Source organism: Oncorhynchus masou, unplaced genomic scaffold, assembly GCF_036934945.1.
Source record: "Oncorhynchus masou masou isolate Uvic2021 unplaced genomic scaffold, UVic_Omas_1.1 unplaced_scaffold_5212, whole genome shotgun sequence".
In the NCBI taxonomy this organism is placed as follows: Eukaryota; Metazoa; Chordata; class Actinopteri; order Salmoniformes; family Salmonidae; genus Oncorhynchus; species Oncorhynchus masou.
The window spans coordinates 1-23,093 of record NW_027011620.1 but is presented as its reverse complement, the minus strand read 5'-3'; the positions used below and the strand labels follow the sequence as shown (position 1 = coordinate 23,093).

The window sequence follows — 23,093 nt, the reverse complement described above, 5'->3', positions numbered from 1 at the left end:
GTAACTAATACAAGCAGTGGAATCAGATAATATTAAGCAGATGAAAATACACCTTATGGAACAGTGCGGACTGTGAAGAGACACACACACACATTTACATTTAAGTCATTTAGCAGACGCTCTTATCCAGAGCGACTTACAAATTGGTGAATTCACCTTCTGACATCCAGTGGAACAGCCACTTTACAATAGTGCATCTAAATCATTTAAAGGGGGGGGGTGAGAAGGACTACTTTATCCTATCCTAGGTATTCCTTGAAGAGGTGGGGTTTCAGTTGTCTCCGGAAGGTGGTGATTGACTCCGCTGTCCTGGCGTCGTGGGGGATTTGTTCCACCATTGGGGGAGCCAGAGCAGCGAACAGTTTTGACTGGGCTGAGTGGGAACTGTACTTCCTCAGTGGTAGGGCGAGCAGGCCAGAGGTGGATGAACGCAGTGCCCTTGTTTGGGGTGTTAGGGCCTGATCAGAGCCTGGAGGTACTGCGGTGCCGTTCCCCTCACAAGCTCCGTAGGCAAGCACCATGGTCTTGTAGCGGATCTGCGACTTCAACTGGAAGCCAGTGGAGGAGAGAGCGGAGGGAGCGGGGGTGACGTGAGAGAACTTGGGAAGGTTGAACACCAGGCAGGCTGCGGCGTTCTGGATGAGTTGTAGGAGTTTGATGGCACAGGCAGGGCCCAGCCAACAGCGAGTTGCAGTAATCCAGACGGGAGATGACAGAGTGCCTGGATTAGGACCTGCGCCGCTTCCTGTGTGAGGGGGCTCTTGCGGATGTTGTAGAGCATGAACCTACAGGAACGGGCCACACGCCATGATGTTAGTTGAGAACGACGGGTGTTGTCCAGGATCACGCCAAGGTTCTTAGCGCTCTGGGAGGAGGACACAATGGAGTTGTCAGCGTGATGGCGAGATCATGGAGCAGGCGTCCGCCCCGGGAGAAGAGCAGCTCCGTCTTGCCGAGGTTCAGCTTGAGGTGGTGATCCGTCATCCACACTGATATGTCTGCCAGACATGCAGAGATGCGATTCGCCACCTGGTCATCAGAAGGGGGAAAGGAGAAGATTAATTGTGTGTCGTCTGCATAGCAATGATAGGAGAGACCATGTGAGGTTATGACAGAGCCAAGTGACTTGGTGTATAGCGAGAATAGGAGAGGGCCTAGAACACGTTAACATACACACTAAACACACACGTACAAATGGATTTTGTTTTGTAGAGTAGTGGCCTGAGAGACTTAATGTGTTGTAAAATCTGGTGTGTTTTAAAATGTTTTTAACATTGTATATGTCTGCCTTTACCCCTGGAGGAGTAGCTGCAGCTATTGGGGATCCATAATAAACAGTACAGCCATAATACAAAGCCTGGGATCCATAATACAGAAGCCTGGGATCCATAATATAGAAGCCTGGGATCCATAATATAGAAGCCTGGGATCCATAATACAGAAGCCTGGGATCCATAATATAGAAGCCTGGGATCCATAATATAGAAGCCTGGGATCCATAATACAGAAGCCTGGGATCCATAATATAGAAGCCTGGGATCCATAATGGGATCCATAATACAGAAGCCTGGGATCCATAATATAGAAGCCTGGGATCCATAATACAGAAGCCTGGGATCCATAATACAGAAGCCTGGGATCCATAATATGGCCTGGGATCCATAATATGAAGCCTGGGATCCATAATGCAAGCCTGGGATCCATAATACAAAGCCTGGGATCCATAGCCCTCACCCCCACACTCTGTAAGCCCTCACCCCCACACTCTGTAGCCCTCACCCACACACTCTGTAACGTAGCCCTCACCCACACTCTGTAACGTGCCCTCACCCACACACTCTGTAACGTAAGCCCTCACCCACACACTCTGTAACGTAGCCCTCACCCACACACTCTGTAGCCCTCACCCCCACACTCTGTAACGTAGCCCTCACCCCCACACTCTGTAACGTAGCCCACACCCCCACACTCTGTAACGTGCCCTCACCCCCACGTAACGTAGCCCTCACCCCACACTCTGTACGTAGCCCTCACCCACACACTCTGTAACGTAGCCCTCACCCACACACTCTGTAACGTAGCCCTCACCCCCACACTCTGTAACGTAGCCCTCACCCCCACACTCTGTAACATGGCCCTCACCCCCACACTCTGTAACGCTAGCCCTCACCCCCACACTCTGTAACGTAGCCCTCACCCCCACACTCTGTGTGGCTCCCCCACACTCTGTCCCTCACCCACACACTGTAACGTAGCCCTCACCCACACACTCTGTAACGTAGCCCTCACCCCCACACTCTGTAACGTAGCCCTCACCCCCACACTCTGTAACGTAGCCCTCACCCCCACACTCTGTAACGTAGCCCTCACCCACACACTCATCTGTCTTGTAAGACCTCAGCAACACGTGCAGTACCACATGGTCTGGTCTGTGCAACACGGTCTGGTCTGTGCAACACCACAAATACACTCCTGCTCTTAGTTTTTTTTTCTATTTGTCTGTAACACGACTGGTTCCTCTCTAGGTTTCTTCCTAGGTTCCTGCCTTTCTAGGGAGTTTCTAGCCACCGTGCTTCTACATCTGCGTTGCTTGATGTTTTGGGTTTTAGGCTGGGTTTCTGTACAGCACTTTGTGACATCAGCTGATGTAAAAAAATAAAAATGTTTAAAACATTTTTTAAGGGCTTTATCCGGGATCTTTTGGGACGTTCTATCCCATTTGAAGTTTTAAATTTAAAGACGCTATAATTCTAATTGTTTCAGTTTATAAGACAAAACAAGCAAGTATAGTGTAGCTCGTCATTGTACCATCTGAACCGCTGTGAAATATATATATATTTTTTCACCAAAAATGTAGTATTTTTTTTTTTCAGCTGTTTTTGAAAACTGAAACCGAAAGTCAGTCAATGTATGATCCATAGGACAACACATGACCATAGACGTGGGTGGGTGGGTGTGTATGTGAGGAGATTTCCCTGTGAGAGTGAGAGGAGCCCTAACCTAATGAATCACACCGTTTCCCCCTCCCCATAGATGTTGCACTGTATTTCTCTACATGTCACAGTCATGCTACTTTCAACAGTTGTGGAAATTTCCACGTGTAGCGATGCATACAAAGTGGTATCGGCCAATGAGCTTTCTGGTTTTTTTTTTTTTAACCACTTTTTACAGAATACATTACCCTCTGATCTCTCGCAGTTATTTTTCATGGTTTTGTAATTGTCGGACCCCAGGAAGATTGAATAAAATACAATTGAAATGTTTCATTTAGGAGCGACGTGTTTGGCTCAATTGTAGGCTCTTAAGTTTAAGCGTCATCATATTGGTATGGGGGGGGGGGGTGATATGCCTTAAGTGAATGACTTGAAATTCTCACCATGGCCTCCTGTGTTGTTGTAGGAGCATAATGAATGCGCTGAGCCGTAGCTGTCATGGCTCATCGCACAACTAACATGACAAACACTATATACAGATGAAGTTGGAAGTTTACATACTTAGGTTGGAGTCATTAAAACTCGTTTTTCCAACCACTCCACAAATTTCTTGTTAACAAACTATAGTTTTGGCAAGTCGGTTAGGACATCTACTTTGTGCAGGACACAAGTCATTTTTCCAACAATTGTTTACAGACAGATTGTTCCATTTATAATTCACTGTATCACAATTCCAGTGGGTCAGAAGTTTACATACACTAAGTTGACTGTGCCTTTAAACAGCTTGGAAAATTCCTGAAAATGATGTCATGACTTTAGAAGATTCTGATAGGCTAATTGAGATCATTTGAGAATTGTCGATGTTCTCTTCCTGTGCATTATAGGAGCATGATTATCCCGTAGCTAGTCACGCGGCTAACATAACATGTAGTGTTAATGTTCTCTTCATAACATGTCTTCTGTTGTAGGAGCACGATGAGCGTGCTGGAGCGTAGCTGTCGTAGCTAGTCACACGGTGGGTGGGAGGGGAGGGAGTCCATCCGCACCACCAGCAACACTGCACCATGGCGAAACCCGGGGCCGACGTAGAGATGGATCCATGGTGGACAAACCGACTGGGACGAAGGTACGTTTATACACACAGAATATATTCGACACCCGCCCGGCACGATCTGGTCGAGAAACAACCCTCGCTTCTCTTGATCTCTTTTCTAGCCCCCTGGGAACAATATATGGTATAAAGATTCTGGGTTAGCAAGTAGTCCATGGTCAGATCTACAAGATGTTAAGCAGAGCATGTGATTGGTCTATGACAACAAAACAACAACAAAAATGGCAGACCAAGAGTCGTCTGTTCTTTAGACCAATCTAAAAAAAATAACAAAACTTCCATATATAGCCACACACCCTATGTGTTAATACATCAACTATATGTTGGCTACTGAGCTTGTCTGATGCTTTAAGCACTGGTATTACAGATGAAGACACACAAATTATTAAAGATGGAGCCAGAGATCAATATAGCCTAACGAGAAGACAATATGATTCTACCACTTTGCTCCTGAACTTGCCAGCAATAGGCTACACCTGCAATAGGCTACACCTGCAATAGGCTACACCTGCAATAGGCTACACCTGCAATAGGCTACACCTGCAATAGGCTACACCTGCAATAGGCTACTACCTGCAATAGGCTACCTGCAATGGGCTACACCTGGGCAGTGGGCTACACGGGCAGTGGGCTACACGGGCAGTGCAATGGGCTACACCTGGGCTGCGGGCAGTGGGCTACACGGGCAGTGGGCTGCAGTGGGCGGGCAGTGGGCTACGGGCGGTGGGCTGGGCTACACGGGCAGTGGGCTACACCTGCAATAGGCTACACGGGCAGTGGGCTACACCTGCAATAGGCGGGCAGTGGGCTACACGGGCGGTGGGCTACACGGGCGGTAGGCTACACGGGCGGTGGGCTACACCGGGCGGTGGGCTACACGGTCGGCTACGGGCGATGTAGGCTACCGCGGTGGGCACACGGGCGGTGGGCTACACGGGCAATGGGCTACACCGGGCGGTGGGCTACGGGCGGTGGGCTACCGGGCGGTGGGCTACCGCGGTCGGTGCTACACGGGCGGTGGGCTACACGGGCGGTGGGCTACACGGGCGGTGGGCTACGGGCAGTGGGCTACACCGGGCGGTGGGCTACACGGGCGGTGGGCTACACGGGCGGTGGGCTACACGGGCGGTGGGCTGCGGGCGGTGGGCTACACTGTGGGCTACACCCTTTTTTTCCATTTGAAGTGCACAGTTATCTTAGCTGTAATTTTCATATGCCCGTTTTACGTGGAGGCGTTTCATTTCGTTTATAAGTCTTCATATCTCAAAATCAATGTCATGTGGTCAATCAACATTATATCTAAATAATAATGATGATACAAAGCCTAAAGACAACTTCCATTGGCAATATGTGAAAATAGGCTCCATGAAGCCAACAAATTAAAACATTGCAGCGTGCAGGTAGAAAATATCCGTATTGTAAAAATAAATACACTTTAAGTCATATTGGCTACGTTGGCCTGTCTTGCGAACATGAAACATTGTATCAACTTGGTCTGGCCCAAAACTCACGCTAGCAAACTTGCAATATTGTATAAAATATTCTGGGCCCTCATTTTCAGCGCAGCTGTAGGATATTGCGCCAAGGGATACTTTGTAATCAGGTAGGTCTATTTTTCATCCGGATCAGAGCATGACATTTTCCCCCTCTTTCCATGCTGAGTGGTTATGGAAGGGAGATAGCTGGAAAGATTTTCCTAATAGGCCACGTTGAGGTTCTATTGTCATTCTCAATGGATTTAAAAACAGACTCTTTGTTTACTTGCTGATTGAGGCGAAGAAACCATCACTGTGGAGCTTCTCAAAGTCATGTTGAGTTAAGACGATCAGAAATACTGTAGTATCACATCCCCATAAGGACACATGGGCTATAATTGATTTTGACCTTTTTTTATATATTAACATTTTCAAGGAGGTTTCCGTTTTTGATAGGGTTATTCTTCCTAAAAACCTTTTTCAGGCTTCCCGTAGAAAAATAAACTACGTCCCTGCCCAGACTGGCAAGAGTGGCCTGCAGGGTGTTTAGTGTCAAATCAATTGTATATTACATATGCGCCGAATATAACAGAATACAACCTTACAAGTGAAATTCCCAGTGGCTCTGCAAGCACGGAGAGAGGGGTTTCTCAGCTGCAGGCATGTTAATTAAAATACACTCAAATCTTACGGTTTGGTTTCAATATTTCAAAACCAAATGGTAGGTCCAGGTTGTCACGTAAATAGATTGGTGTTGGTTAAATGGTGATTCAAAAATAAATATTTTATTTACTTTTTTTATGAATGGAGCTCATTTAGAAACGGCGGTTTTTATTTATCCCTGAGCGATAGCGAGATTTCCGACCCTTCAACTCTGCTCACATCCTCTGATATGAAGATATCAGTGGAACTCATCTAGATAAATAAATAAATAATAATAAAGAATAAATGCACCGGCAGACTCCTGACGACAGCGGGAACTACTCTTTTAACTAAGCCACTGAAATTCAATTGTACTGCAGAAATCAGTTTTTTTCAAAACAAACACCATCAATAAAGCTGCGTTTTTAAAACAATTTCACCAAGTTTTAAAATCATTAGTTTTTTGTTTACTTTAATGTCTATTATATGGGACGGGCAACTAGTTTTTCATCACACAAATTTAATGCAAAAACATTCGGCAGAAAATATCTTAGTTTCATCAGATTGAAACAGAAGTGCAGCACGCTGTTTGGCTGGCAGCCACACAAGTTTACTTTTTTATTTAATCTATATTTAACCAGGCAAGTCAGTCAAGAACAAATTCTTATTTTTCATTGACGGGACGAGGAACAGTGGGGTTAACTGCCTGTTCAGGGGCAGAACAGATTTGTTTTACCTTGTCAGCTCGGAGGATTCGATCTTGCAACCTTCCGGTGACTGGTCCAACGCTCTAAACCACTAGGCTACGCTGCCGCCCCGAGTAAAGTAAATTAGCTTACAATGAAAAGCGCAAGTCATTTTTCTGCATGAACGTTGCATGGCCATCAGATTTCTTATGGTTCTCGTTTTGCTTGCCGTTAATCTATATCTACGGGAGAAAAGCAACCGTTGCCTCTTGCTCTCTGCCATCGGAGAGGAAGAGTGCCGTTCGTGTGTCCTGAAGACGATAGCAAAGATTTCTCATCCCAGTGGGAGATGTGTAGTAACTGACACAACATTTTGTCTGAAGCCGAGCAGAAATTTACAAGAAAAACAGATCTAACTTGCTAGATCTCAGTTTAGCAATGCAGTTAGATATTTATTCAGCGGGTTTTATTATTTTTTATTTATTTAATTTTTCTACGTGGGGGGGAAAAAACACTGAATTCTGTAATGTAACCCCTGTTTTTCAATTCTCCCCAGAGTAAGATAAGATTTCCTCTTCACCAAGACTCCGAAGCTTGACCGCAGTGAGTTTCTGGGGGAAAGGAAGGAAACCACCCAAGTCTATCATGAAACGCAAACTGTCCTTCACCGTGAGCCCCCTCGCAACAAGGAGAGAGAATCAGACACAGGTACCAACATCCCACGTCTCACATGGCTATTTCACACGTGTGTGTGTGTGTGTGAGAGAGAGAGTGATGGGGTATATTTAACAAACAAACAATTTATAATGTACTTTTGTATTTGACTTGAATACAACAAATAGTGTCTTTTTTAAAGCCCATGTGAGCATCCATGCAGATGCATGATACTATAATACAATCAATCATGTGCTGTACCTTCATAAATAATGGTATATATCTAGTATAAGAGTATATATCTAGTATATATCTAGTATAAGAGTATATATCTAGTATATATCTAGTATAAGAGTATATATCTATTATATATCTAGTATAAGATTATATATCTAGTATAAGAGTATATATCTATTATATATCTAGTATAAGATTATATATCTAGTATAAGAGTATATATCTATTATATATCTAGTATAAGATTATATATCTAGTATAAGAGTATATATCTATTATATATCTAGTATAAGAGTATATATCTATTATATATCTAGTATAAGATTATATATCTAGTATAAGAGTATATATCTAGTATATATCTAGTATGAGTGTATATCTAGTATAAGAGTATATATCTAGTATATATCTAGTATGAGTCTATATCTAGTATAAGAGTATATATCTAGTATAAGAGTATATATCTATTATATATCTAGTATAAGATTGTATATCTAGTATAAGAGTATATATCTAGTATAAGGGTATATATCTATTATATATCTAGTATAAGAGTATATATCTAGTATAAGAGTATATATCTATTATATATCTAGTATAAGAGTATATATCTATTATATATCTAGTATAAGATTATATATCTAGTATAAGAGTATATATCTATTATATATCTAGTATAAGATTATATATCTAGTATAAGAGTATATATCTAGTATATATCTAGTATAAGAGTATATATCTATTATATATCTAGTATAAGATTATATATCTAGTATAAGAGTATATATCTATTATATATCTAGTATAAGATTATATATCTAGTATAAGAGTATATATCTATTATATATCTAGTATAAGATTATATATCTAGTATAAGAGTATATATCTATTATATATCTAGTATAAGATTATATATCTAGTATAAGAGTATATATCTAGTATATATCTAGTATAAGAGTATATATCTATTATATATCTAGTATAAGATTATATATCTAGTATAAGAGTATAAATCGAGCATATATCGAGTGTATATCTAGCATATATCGAGTGTATATCTAGTATAAGAGACCAACAAACCTGACTCAGTTACACCAGCTCTGTCAGGAGGAATGGGCCAGAATTCACCCAACTTATTGTGGGAAGCTTGTTGAAAGGCTACCCGAAAGGTTTGACCCAAGTTAAACAATTTAAAGGCAATGCTACCAAACCCTAATTGAGTGGATGTAAACTTCTGACCCACTGGGAATGTGATGAAAGGAATAAAAGCTGAAATAAATCATTCTCTCTACTATTATTCTGACATTTCACATTCTTAAAATAAAGTGGTGATTCTAACTGACCTAAAACGGGGGGAATTTTTTTACTAGGATTAAATGTCAGGAATTGTGAAAAACAAAGTTTAAATGTATTTGGTTTAAGGTGTATGTAAACTTCCCGACTTCAACTGTATGTTCACAGTAACGTTAAGTAAACAACACGATCTGAAAGTTTGTAGTTTGTAAGGTCGTTGGTTGACTGGAGTGTCGGCTGAATGACTAAAATATGAACGTTATTTTCTTTTATTTATTTAGATTCTGCAGTCAGAATCTGACATGGGGGGGGTTGCCTTGTTCTTCTACAACACCAAGATATTCAGCTTCTTGTTTTCCCTTCTACTCAAATCTGGAAGAGCCAGAGAGTTGGACTGAGGCAATAGGAGCACTGCTCATTGCTGGTATAATTAAGCCTTTATCTGATGTAATGGTCTTATACTTTCTGTGTTGAGCTTCCCTGTAACCACACACACACACACACACACACACACACACACACACACACACACACACACACACACAGTCCCCTGTATCCAACCAACCCATGGTTTGGATATTGAAACCCCTTATTGCAACTTTGCCAACAACACACACACAGTGCTGCTATTCTTTGAAGTCTATAAACAGTCATTTTCAGTCAGATTCCTGGATCTGAAACAGGGTTGAAACTGGAGGTTGAATCTGTAATTACTGTGAATGAAGGAGGGCCCTGGGTAAGGTGGCCTAAACAGGACAAATTTAGGCCCACACACTCGGTGAACCGTTACTCCGTCCCCTGCATGTTTTTAGCTCTGAATACATTTTATACTGAATGTTTTCCCATAATCCCATGGAGTAAGCCCTGTCCCTGGCTCTGGCCCTGTCCCTGGTCGTACTCTCCTCCCCATTTTAGCTCAGATGAAATTTATTTGAGTCTACAATACATAAAAATAAAACTCTTGAGTAGAAGTTTGAGTTGCACTGTAACAATTCCTAATTGTGTTAAAGGAAAAGTCTTTTGTTAAATCGTAAGTCAAGTCAAATCCTGGCTTCTGGTTCAAGCTGACGTGATGACTTTATCCACATTTTGTTACGTTACAGCCTTATTCTAAAATGTATTACATCATTTTTTTTCCCCCTCATCAAATTGACACCCAAAACAGCACAATGCATCTTGGTTTCATCAGACCAGAGACTCTTGTTTCTCATGGTCAGAGTCCTTTAGGTGCATTTTGGGAAACTCCAAGCGGGCTGTCATGTGCCTTTTACTGAGGATTGGCTTCCGTCTGGACACTCTACCATAAAGGCCTGATTGGTGGAGTGCTGCAGAGATGATTGTCCTTCTGGAAGGTCTCCCATCTCCACAGAGGAACTCTGGATCTCTGTCAGAGTGACCATCAAGTTTTGGTCACCTTCCTGACCAAGGCCCCTTCTCCCCCGATGTTTGGCCGGGAAAAAGTCGGTGGTTCGAACTTTTCCATTTAAGAATGATGGAGGCCGCTGTGTTCTTGGGGACCTTCAATGCTGCGTAAATGTTTTGGTACCTTCCCCAGATCTGCCTCCCTGTCTCTGAGCTCTATAGACAATTCCTTCAACCCCATGGCTTGGTTTCAAATCAAATATTATTTGTCACAGGCGCCAAATACAACCGTGAATTGCTTATTTTAAAGCACTTATATTGTAAAAATGCAGTAAAAAAAAAAGTTATCATAACGAAAAATAAATAAAATAAACAAGTTATTCAAGAGTGGCAGTAAAATTAGAATAAGCGAGGCTATATACAGATGGTACCGGTACAATAGTCAATGTGGAGGCTATATACAGGGTATTAACGGTACAGAGTCAATGTGGAGGCTATATACAGGGTCATTATGGTACAGAGTCAATGTGGAGGCTATATACAGGGGTACCGGTACAGAGTCAATGTGGGGCTATATACAGGGGGTCCGGTACAGAGTCAATGTGTAGGCTATATACAAGGGGTACCGGTACAGAGTCAATGTGGAGGCTATATACAGGGGGTACCGGTACAGATTCAATGTGACTATATAAAGTGGCTGTACCACTGGATGTCAGAAGGTGAATTCAAATGTGTAAGTCGCTATGATAAGGGTACCGGTAAATGACTTAAATGTAATGTAAATGTGGAGACTATACAGGGGGTACAGTACAGAGTCAATGTGGAGACTATATACAGGGTATTACGGTACAGAGTCAATGTGGAGGCTATATACAGGGGGTTACCAGTACAGAGTCAATGTGGAGGCTATATATAGGGGGTACAGATACAGAGTCAATGTGGAGGCTATATACAGGGGGTACGTTACAGAGTCAATGTGGAGGCTATATACAGGGAGTACTGGTACCGAGTCAATGTGGAGGCTATATACAGGGGGGTACCGGTACAGATTCAATGTGGAGGCTATATACAGGGGGGTACCGGTACAGAGTCAATGTGGAGGCTATATACAGGGGGTACTGGTACAGAGTCAATGTGCTGGGGCATCGGTTAGTCGAGGTAATTGAGGTAATATGAACATGTAGGTAGAGTTATTAAAGTCACTATGTATAGATGATAACAACAGAGAGTAGCAGCGGTGTTAAATGGGGAGGGGGGGGGGGCAATGCAAATAGTCTGGGTAGCCATTTGATTAGCTGTTCAGCAGTCCTATGGCTTGGAGGTAGAAGCGGTTTAGAAGCCTCTTGGTCCTAGACTTGGCGCTCCGGTACCACTTGCCGTGCTGTTGCAGAGAGAACAGTCTGACTAGGGTGGCTGGAGTCTTTGACAATTTTTATGGCCTCCCTCTGACACTGTGTGGTATAGAGGTCCTGGATGGCAGGAAGCTTGGCCCCAGTGATGTACTGGGCCATTCGCACTACCCTCTGTCGTGCCTTGCGGTCGGAGGCCGAGCAGTTGTCATACCAGGCAACTGGTCAGGATGCTCTCGATGGTGCAGCTGTAGAACCTTTTGAGGATCTCAGGACCCATGCCAAATCTTTTCAGCTCCTGAGGGGGAATAGGCTCTGCTGTGCCCTCTTCACGACTGTCTTGGTGTGTTTGGACCATGATAGTTTGTTGGTGTGGACACCAAGGAACTTGAAGCTCTCAACCTGCTCCACTACAGCCCCGTTGATGAGAATGGGGGCGTGCTCGGTCCTTCTTTTCCTGTAGTCCACAATCATCTCTTTTGTCTTGATCACGTTGAGAGAGAGGTTGTTGTCCTGGCACCACACGGCCAGGTCTCTGACCACCTCCCTATAGGCTGTGTCGTTGTTGTTGGTGATCATGTTGTGTCGTCGGCAAACTTAATGATGGTGTTGGAGTTGTGCCATGCAGTCATGAGTGAACAGGGTGAGGAGGTTGAGCACGCACCCCTGAGGAGCCCCCATGTTGAGGATCAGCGTGGCAGATGTTTTGCTACCTACCCTCACCACCTGGGGGCGGCCCGTCAGGAAGTCCAGGATCCAGTTGCAGAGGGAGGGATTCAGTCCCACGTTCCCTAGTTTGGAGGGGACTATGCTGTTGAACGCTGAGCTGTAGTCAATGAAGGGAGGTGTTTAGTCCCAGGGTCCTTAGCTTAGTGATGAGCTCTGTATGGTGTTGAACGCTGAGCTGTAGTCAATGAATAGCATTCTCACGGGTGTTCCTTTTGTCCAGGTGGGAAAGGGGCAGTGTGGAGTGCAATAGAGATTGCATCATCTGTGGATCTGTTGGGGCGGTATGCAAATTGGAGTGGGTCTAGGGTTTCTGGGATAATGGTATTGAGGTGAGCCTTGAGGTGGGCCATGACCAGCCTTTCAAAGCACTTCATGTCTACGGATGTGAGTTCTACGGGTCTGTAGTCATTTAGGCAGGTTACCTTATTGTTCTTGGACACAGGGTGGTCTGCTTGAAACATGTTGGTATGACAGACTCAATCGGGAGAAATTGAAAATGTCAGTGAAGACACCTGCCAGTTGGTCGGAGTTTCTAGGTCACATCTTGACGTGAGCGTCTGAATTGAACAGCCTACAACGGAGGAGCTAGTTGTGTGCTTTTGGGTAGTGAAGGAAAGCAACATCCCACTCCACCCTGGACCTTCAGTCTTCTATAATGACTCATATGTTTTGAGATGTGTGAATGAGCGTGTGTGTGTGTGTGTGTGTGTGTGTGTGTGTGTGTGAGAGAGCGGCGTGCATTAATGCGTTGCTTTCCCCCTGCTCTCTCTCCTCTCCCTCCCTCCTCCTCATCTCCCCTTCTCTTCCCTCTCTCCCTTCCTCTTTCCTCCATTCCTCTTCCCTCACTTCCCTCCCTCCCTTCCTCTTACCCCCCTGCCCCGTGTCTCTGCTTTGCCCAGTAGATGAGTCAGACCCAGGCCAGTCCACTGAGTCCTGGGGAGAGTCTGAGGGGAGGTTAGTGACTCCCTGCAGGATGTGTTTAGCAGGTAACTGTCACTGCAGCCTGGGTCCTCGAGTCTACGCTATGCTGCTATGAAGTTAACACACACACACACACACACACACACATGCACATATATACATACATGTGTTGTGTGTAGGTGTGTAGGTGTCTTGTAGTAACTGCAGCAACTCCATGTCTTGTACCCAACACCCTCTGCCATGCTGTAAACACACACACACGTGCAGTGGCCTTATAGTTACCCTTGCATGCTACTATGCGGTCTTCCTACACTGTTATGTTAGTCTAATCCCAGTCTTCCTACCTTGTTATGTTAGTCTAATCCCAGTCTTCCTACACTGTTATGTTAGTCTAATCCCAGTCTTCCTACACTATGTTAGTCTAATCCCAGTCTTCCTACCTTGTTATGTTAGTCTAATCCCAGTCTTCCTACACTGTTATGTTAGTCTTATCCCAGTCTTCCTACCCTGTTATGTTAGTCTAATCCCAGTCTTCCTACACTGTTATGTTAGTCTAATCCCAGTCTTCCTATCCTGTTATGTTAGTCTAATCCCAGTCTTCCTACCCTGTTAGGTTAGTCTAATCCCAGTCTTCCTACCTTGTTATGTTATTCTAATCCCAGTCTTCCTACCTTGTTATGTTAGTCTAATCCCAGTCTTCCTACCCTGTTAGGTTAGTCTAATCCCAGTCTTCCTACCTTGTTATGTTATTCTAATCCCAGTCTTCCTACCTTGTTATGTTAGTCTAATCCCAGTCTTCCTACCCTGTTTGGTTAGTCTAATCCCAGTCTTCATATCCTGTTATGTTTGTCCCAAGTCTTCCTACCCTGTTAGGTTAGTCTAATCCCAGTCTTCCTACACTGTTATGTTAGTCTAATCCCAGTCTTCCTATCCTGTTATGTTAGTCTAATCCCTGTATTCCTACCCTGTTATGTTAGTCGAATCCCAGTCTTCCAGCCCTGTTATGTTAGTCGAATCCCAGTCTTCCAGCCCTGTTAGTCTAATCCCCGTTTTACTACCCTGTTAGTCTAATCCCCGTCTTTCAGCCCTGTTAGTCTAATCCCCGTCTTCCTACCCTGTTAGTCTAATCCCATCTTCCTACCTTGTTATGTTAGTCTAATCCCGTCTTCCTACCTTGTTATGTTAGTCTAATCCCGTTTTCCTACCCTGTTAGTCTAATCCCAGTCTCCCAGGGCTGATATGTTAGTCTAATCCCAGTCTCCCAGGGCTGATATGTTAGTCTAATCCCAGTCTTCCTACACTGTTTTGTTAGTCTAATCCCAGTCTTCCTATCCTGTTATGTTAGTCTAATCCCTGTATTCCTACCCTGTTATGTTAGTCGAATCCCAGTCTTCCAGCCCTGTTATGTTAGTCGAATCCCAGTCTTCCAGCCCTGTTATGTTAGTCGAATCCCAGTCTTCCTACCTTGTTATGTTAGTCGAAGCCCCATCTTCATATCCTGTTATGTTAGTCCCCAGTCTTCCTACCCTATTAGGTTAGTCTAATCCCCGTCTTTCAGCCCTGTTAGTCTAATCCCCGTTTTCCTGCCCTGTTATGTTAGTCTAATCCCCGTCTTCCTGCCCTGTTAGTCTAATCCCATCTTTCAGCCCTGTTATGGTAGTCTAATCCCCGTCTTCCTACCCTGTTAGTCTAATCCCCGTCTTCCTACCCTGTTAGTCTAATCCCCGTCTTCCTACCCTGTTAGTCTAATCCCCATCTTTCAGCCCTGTTAGTCTAATCCCCGTCTTCCTACCCTGTTAGTCTAATCCCCGTCTTTCAGCCCTGTTATGGTAGTCTAATCCCCGTCTTCCTACCCTGTTAGTCTAATCCCAGTCTCCCAGGGTTGATATGTTAGTCTAATCCCAGTCTTCATATCCTGTTATGTTAGTCTAATCCCAGTTTTCCTATCCTGTTTTGTTAGTCTAATCCCAGTCTCCCTATCCTGTTTTGTTAGTCTAATCCCTGTACTCCTACCCTGCAATGTTACACTCTAAACACTGTCTGCCTGCTCTCTAGAGCTCGCCAGCTCACCTCACGCATGTCTGTATGTTGGCTTGATGGTGTTATGGTGATGCGTTAAGTTATACCAACCTTACACACTGTGCTGGCCCCCTTTAAAACGCTGTGCTCGCTAACTTTTTTTGGGGGGGGGTGATCGAGAGGAATACGGTGCAAAAGATGGGGGGGACACTTCATCCCCTAATTGCATTACCCTTGTTGATCATCTTGGATATCCCAAATGGCACTCTGTCTCCTATATAGTGTGCTCTTTTTGACTCGGGTCCATAGAGACTATGCTATATAGGGAATAAGATGCATTTTTGGGATTCACACCTTGCTCATTTGGCAGAATTGGAGGCGTGTGTGTTTTTTGGGGGGGGGGGTTTCTAAGTCTAACTCTGTTTCTTGTCCTACCTCTTGTTTGTAGATAAAGATGGTCCGGATAAGAAGAAAGTCAAGAAGGAGTCTGGGGGGGGTAAGAAGGCCCCGGTTAATCTCCTGTTTGGCTACCCGCTGTCGGAGCGCAAGCAGATGGCCCTCCTGATGCAGATGACCGCCAGGGACAACAGCCCAGGTTAGAACACATTCATCCCCTGTCTCCTCCTACCCCCCCCTCTCTCTCTCTTACCCAGGTTAGTCAGAACACATTCATCCCCTGTCTCTCTCTCTCTCTTACCCAGGTTAGTCAGAACACATTCATCCCCTGTCTCTCTCTCTCTCTTACCCAGGTTAGTCAGAACACATTCATCCCCTGTCTCCTCCCTAACCCCCCCCTCTCTCTCTCTCTTACCCAGGTTAGTCAGAACACATTTACCCCTGTCTCCTCCTACCCCTGTCTCCTCCTACCCCTGTCTCCTTCTACCCCCCCCCCCCTCTCTCTCTCTCTTACCCAGGTTAGTCAGAACACATTTATCCCTGTCTCCTCCTACCCCCCCTCTCTCTCTCTCTCTCTTACCCAGGTTAGTCAGAACACATTCATCCCCTGTCTCTCTCTCTCTCTCTCTCTCTCTTACCCAGGTTAGTCAGAACACATTCATCCCCTGTCTCTCTCTCTCTCCCTCTCTCTCTCTCTTACCCAGGTTAGTCAGAACACATTCATCCCGTCTCTCTCTCTCTCCCTCTCTCTCACCCAGGTTAGTCAGAACACATTCATCCCCTGTCTCTCTCTCCCTCTCTCTCTCTCTTACCCAGGTTAGTCAGAACACATTCATCCCCTGTCTCCTCCTACCCCCCCCTCTCTCTCTCTCTCTCACCCAGGTTAGTCAGAACACATTCATCCCCTGTCTCCTCTCCCTCTCATATCCACATCCTTAGAGATGTGGATGGTTAATATATTTATCAGGATTCAGAGTCATAATGACAAACAACGGCCTTGTTGATAACGGACCTCCCGGTACAACGGCCTTGTTGATACCGGACCTCCCGGTACAACGGCCTTGTTGATAACGGACCTCCCGGTACAACGGCCTTGTTGATTACGGACCTCCCGGTACAACGGCCTTGTTGATAACGGACCTCCCGGTACAGCGGCCTTGTTGATAACGGACCTCCCGGTACAACGGCCTTGTTGATAACGGACCTCCCGGTACAACGGCCTTGTTGATAAACGGGCCTCCCGGGCTACAACGGCCTTGTTGATAACGGGCCTCCCGGTCTAGCCGGCCTTGTTGATACCCGGGCCTCCCGGCTCAACGGCCTTGTTGATACCGGGCCTCCCCGGCTACAAACGGCCTTGGTGATACGGACCTCCCGGTACAACGGCCTTGTTGATCCCCGGACCTCCCGGTACAACGGCCTTGTTGATAACGGGCCTCCCTGTTATCAGATTTAAAAAATAAACACTTCCTCTGAGTTATTTCTCTCTCCCCTCCCTCCCCCTCCAGACTCGACCCCTAGCCACCCTTCCCAGGCACCCCCGGTGCAGAAGAAAGTCCCCAGCAGCACGGCCTCCAGAGCGAGGACAAGGTGAACAAGAGGAACGAGGCGTGGCGAGGCCGCCGCTACACATGGCGCCATACGGGGGATGCCAAACATGTCAAGGAGATAATCAGCCTGGGGGCTGATGTCAACGTCAAAGACTTCGCAGGTAAAGGAACACCTGACCAATCGTTGTAAACTAGAAAGATCAGAGTAACTTTTTAAATATGTACATACACATTTTAATCATTGACCAGGCACTAAAGTGGCTTGCTTATAACACCTAAACCCACACACACACATTTCACATCACCTTACCGTGGAATGCTTACTTACAAGCCTTAACCAACAGTGCATTTCAAGAAAAAATATTTGAGAAAAGATTTAAATGAATAAATATAAAAATAACACAAGAAATTGACGTACCAATAACGAGGCTATATGCGGGGGGTCATTACCAGGTGCTCTTATCAGAATGGCTTGCTATAATGCTTAAACCCACATTCTCACTCCTCTCCCTGTGGACCCATAAGGCTGCAACTCATTGGCGCTGAACTGTTACAGTTTCCCCTTCGAAAGACAATTTCTTTCTTCCATCAGGCTGGACCCCTCTTCACGGGCATGTAACCTTGGTTACTACGGCGTGGCCAAGGTTCTGATCGCGGCGGGCGCAGAAGTCAACACCCAGGGTCTGGACGATGACACGCCGCTCCACGATGCCTCCAGTAGTGGACATACAGACGTAGGTTGACCTCCTTGACCTGACCTCCCTGGCCTGACCTCCCCCGGCCTGGCCTGACCTCCCTGGCCTGACCTCCCTGGCCTGACCTCCCCCGGCCTGGCCTGACCTCCCCCGGCCTGGCCTGACCTCCCCCGGCCTGGCCTGACCTCCCCCGGCCTGGCCTGACCTCCCCCGGCCTGGCCTGACCTCCCCCGGCCTGGCCTGACCTCCCCCGGCCTGGCCTGACCTCCCCGGCCTGGCCTGACCTCCCCCACGGCCTGGCCTGACCTCCCCCGGCCTGGCCTGACCTCTCCGGCCTGGCCTGACCTCTCCCCGGCCTGGCCTGACCTCCCCCGGCCTGGCCTGACCTCCCCCGGCCTGGCCTGACCTCCCCCGGCCTGGCCTGACCTCCCCCGGCCTGGCCTGACCTCGCCGACCTGGCCTGGCCTGACCTCCCTGACCTGGCCTGGCCTGACCTGCCAGGCCTGATCTCCCTGGCCTGACCTCCCTGGCCTGGCCTGACCTCCCTGGCCTGACCGGCCTGGCCTGGCCTGACCTCCCTGGCCTGACCTCCCTGGCCTGACCTGACCTCCCTGGCCTGGCCTGACCTCCCTGGCCTGGCCTGACCTCCCTGGCCTAGCCTGACCTCCCTGGCCTGACCTCCCTGGCCTGACCTCCCTGGCCTGACCTGACCTGGCCTGGCCTGACCTCCCTGGCCTGGCCTGACCTGACCTCCCTGGCCTGACCTCCCTGGCCTGACCTGACCTCCCCGGCCTGGCCTGACCTCCCCGGCCTGGCCTGACCTCCCCGGCCTGGCCTGACCTCCCCGGCCTGACCTGACCTTCCCGGCCTGACCTGAGCTCCCCGGCCTGACCTGACCTGAGCTCCCCGGCCTGGCCTGACCTCCCTGACCTGACCTCCCAGCGTACCGCCGCTGGTTCTCTTAACATGGGAGTACTGCTTAGATTGAAACTTACTTACCCTTTTTATTGACTTTATTCAGGAATTATCTGGGATCCTTGAGCTCTTGGAGATCAGAGACGATTTACATTTTTTTTTTAATTACACTGACATAAATATTCACCAAGATGAACAAACTGGACCTTGAGAGAGAGAGAGAAACACCTGTCCTATCCCCTGAGAGAGAGAAACACCTGTCCTATCCCCCGAGAGAGAGAGAAACACCTGTCCTATCCCCCGAGAGAGAGGGAAAGGCACCTGTCCTATCCCCAGAGAGAGAGAGGATCACCTGTCCTATCCCCTGAGAGAGAGAGAAAGTCACCTGTCCTATCCCCTGAGAGAGAGAGAAAGTCACCTGTCCTATCCCCCGAGAGAGAGGATCACCTGTCAAATCCCCCGAGAGAGAGAGAAAGTCACCTGTCCTATCCCCCGAGAGAGAGAGAGAATCACCTGTCCTATCCCCCGAGAGAGAAAGTCACCTGTCCTATCCCCCGAGAGAGAGATAAATAACTGTCCTATTCCCAGAGAGAGAGAGAGAATCACCTGTCCTATCCCCCGAGAGAGAGTCACCTGTCCTATCCCCCGAGAGAGAGTCACCTGTCCTATCCCCCGAGAGAGATGATCACATGTCCTATCCCCCGAGAGAGAGAGAGATAAAAACCTGTCCTATCCCCCGAGAGAGAGAGAAAGTCACCTGTCCTATCCCCCAAGAGAGATGATCACCTGTCCTATCCCCCGAGAGAGAGGATTACCTGTCCTATCCCCCAAGAGAGATAATCACCTGTCCTATCCCCCGAGAGAGAGATGTTCACCTGTCCTATCCCCCGAGAGAGAGGATCACCTGTCCTATCCCCCGAGAGAGAGAAAGTCACCTGTCCTATCCCCCGAGAGAGAAAGTCACCTGTCCTATCCCCCGAGAGAGAGAGAGATAATCACCTGTCCTATCCCCCGAGAGAGAGAGATAATCACCTGTCCTATCCCCCGAGAGAGAGAGAGAACCACCTGTCCTATCCCCCGAGAGAGAGAGAGATGATCACCTGTCCTATCCCCCGAGAGAGAGAGAAAGTCACCTGTCCTATCCCCCGAGAGAGAAAGTCACATGTCCTATCCCCCGAGAGAGAGAGAGATGATCACCTGTCCTATCCCCGAGAGAGAGGATTACCTGTCCTATCCCCCGAGAGAGATGATCACCTGTCCTATCCCCCGAGAGAGAGAGAGATGATCACCTGTCCTATCCCCCGAGAGAGAGTCACCTGTCCTATCCCCCGAGAGAGAGAGAAAGTCACCTGTCCTATCCCCCGAGAGAGAAAGTCACCTGTCCTATCCCCCGAGAGAGAAAGTCACCTGTCCTATCCCCCGAGAGAGATCATCACCTGTCCTATCCCCCGAGAGAGTCACCTGTCCTATCCCCCGAGAGAGATGATCACATGTCCTATCCCCCGAGAGAGAGAGAGATAAAAACCTGTCCTATCCCCCGAGAGAGAAAGAGACCTGTCCTATCCCCCGAGAGAGATGATCACCTGTCCTATCCCCCAAGAGAGAGGATTACCTGTCCTATCCCCCAAGAGAGAAAGTCACCTGTCCTATCCCCCAAGAGAGATGATCACCTGTCCTATCCCCCGAGAGAGATGATCACCTGTCCTATCCCCCGAGAGAGAGAGAGATAATCACCTGTCCTATCCCCCGAGAGAGAGAGAAAGTCACCTGTCCTATCCCCCGAGAGAGATGCTCACCTGTCCTATCCCCCGAGAGAGAGGATTACCTGTCCTATCCCCCAAGAGAGATGATCACCTGTCCTATCCCCCGAGAGAGAAAATCACCTGTCCTATCCCCCGAGAGAGAGAGATCATCACCTGTCCTATCCCCTGAGAGAGAGAGTCACACCTGTCCTATCCCCCGAGAGAGATGATCACATGTCCTATCCCCCCGAGAGAGAGAGATAAAAAACCTGTCCTATCCCCCGAGAGAGAGAGATAATCACCTGTCCTATCCCCCGAGAGAGAGAAAGTCACCTGTCCTATCCCCGAGAGAGATGATCACCTGTCCTATCCCCCGAGAGAGAGAGAGATGATCACCTGTCCTATCCCCCCCCGAGAGAGAGTCACCTGTCCTATCCCCCCGAGAGAGAGAGAAAGCCACCTGTCCTATCCCCCGAGAGAGAGGATTACCTGTCCTATCCCCCGAGAGAGAGGGATTACCCTGTCCTATCCCCCGAGAGAGGATCACCTGTCCTATCCCCGAGAGAGAGAAAGATAATCACCTGTCCTATCCCCGAGAGAGAGAGAAAGTCACCTGTCCTATCCCCCGAGAGAGAGAGAAAGTCACCTGTCCTATCCCCCGAGAGAGAGAGAAAGTCACCTGTCCTATCCCCCGAGAGAGAAAGTCACCTGTCCTATCCCCCGAGAGAGAGAGAGAAAGTCACCTGTCCTATCCCCCGAGAGAGAGAGAGATAATCACCTGTCCTATCCCCCGAGAGAGATGATCACCTGTCCTATCCCCGAGAGACAGAGCACCTGTCCTATCCCCCGAGAGAGATGTTCACCTGTCCTATCCCCCGAGAGAGAGGATTACCTGTCCTATCCCCCGAGAGAGAGAGAGATCATCACCTGTCCTATCCCCCGAGAGAGATGAGCACCTGTCCTATCCCCCGAGAGAGAGAGAGATAATCACCTGTCCTATCCCCCGAGAGAGAGAGAAAGTCACCTGTCCTATCCCCCGAGAGAGATGATCACCTGTCCTATCCCCAGAGAGAGATGATCACCTGTCCTATCCCCCGAGAGAGAGAGATAATCACCTGTCCTATCCCCCGAGAGAGAGAGAGAATCACCTGTCCTATCCCCCGAGAGAGAGAGATGCTCACCTGTCCTATCCCCCGAGAGGGATAAACACCTGTCCTATCCCCCAACAGAGATGTTCACCTGTCCTATCCCCCTTCGTATAGATTGTGAAGCTGCTGCTGAGACATGGAGGCAATGCGTTCCAGGCCAACAAGCGAGGGGAGCGGCCCGTGGACATCGCTGATTCCCACGAGCTGGAGCTCCTCCTAAAGGGAGAGGTGCCCCTCTCAGACCCAGAGGACAGCTCCTCAGGTAGGGTGTCCTGTAGAGGACAGCTCCTCGGTTAGGGTGTCCTGTAGAGGACAGCTCCTCGGTTAGGGTGTCCTGTAGAGGACAGCTCCTCGGTTAGGGTGTCCTGTAGAGGACAGCTCCTCGGTTAGGGTGTCCTGTAGAGGACAGCTCCTTGGTTAGGGTGTCCTGTAGAGGACAGCTCCTCAGGTAGGGTGTCCTGTAGAGGACAGCTCCTCAGGTAGGGTGTCCTGTAGAGGACAGCTCCTCGGTTAGGGTGTCCCGTAGAGGACAGCTCCTCGGTTAGGGTGTCCCGTAGAGGACAGCTCCTCGGTTAGGGTGTCCCGTAGAGGACAGCTCCTCGGTTAGGGTGTCCCGTAGAGGACAGCTCCTCGGTTAGGGTGTCCGGTAGAGGACAGCTCCTCGAGTTAGGGTGTCCCGTAGGGGACAGCTCCTCGGTTAGGGTGTCCCGTGAGAGGACAGCTCCTCGGTTAGGGTGTCCCGTAGAGGACAGCTCCTCGGTTAGGGTGTCCCGTAGAGGACAGCTCCTCGGTTAGGGTGTCCTGTAGAGGATGAGGTTTTTTTGACGACTTTCGAGTAGTAAGACATGTATAAAAGCAACAGATACCATTAATAAGAAGGGGCTAGAAACGTCTTATATGGTGAGCTACCGAGTAGCGAGGACAGGCAAGCCCCAAACTATTGTGGAGGACTTCATTTGTTGTTGTTATTTGTGCCCTGGTCCTATAAGAGCTCTTTGTCACTTCCCACGAGCCGGGTTCTGACAAAAACTTATTAAACACACATTCTTCTGTTTAATACATGTTGGTTAGAGTGTAGGGTCCGCAGGTAGCCTAGTGGTTAGAGTGTAGAGGAGGCAGGTAGCCTAGTGGTTAGAGTGTTGGGGTGGCAGGTAGCCTAGTGGTTGGAGTGTAGAGGAGGCAGGTAGCCTAGTGGTTAGAGTGTAGAGGAGGCAGGTAGCCTAGTGGTTAGAGTGT

The 23,093-nt window shown here is 47.6% G+C and overlaps 1 pseudogene; it reads left to right on the top strand.

Annotated features, from left to right (window-relative positions):
• Window positions 1–4,636: 4,636 nt before the first annotated feature.
• LOC135535859 (ankyrin repeat domain-containing protein 12-like) lies at window positions 4,637–22,119 on the top strand (annotated as a pseudogene).
• The last annotated feature ends 974 nt before the right edge of the window (window positions 22,120–23,093 follow it).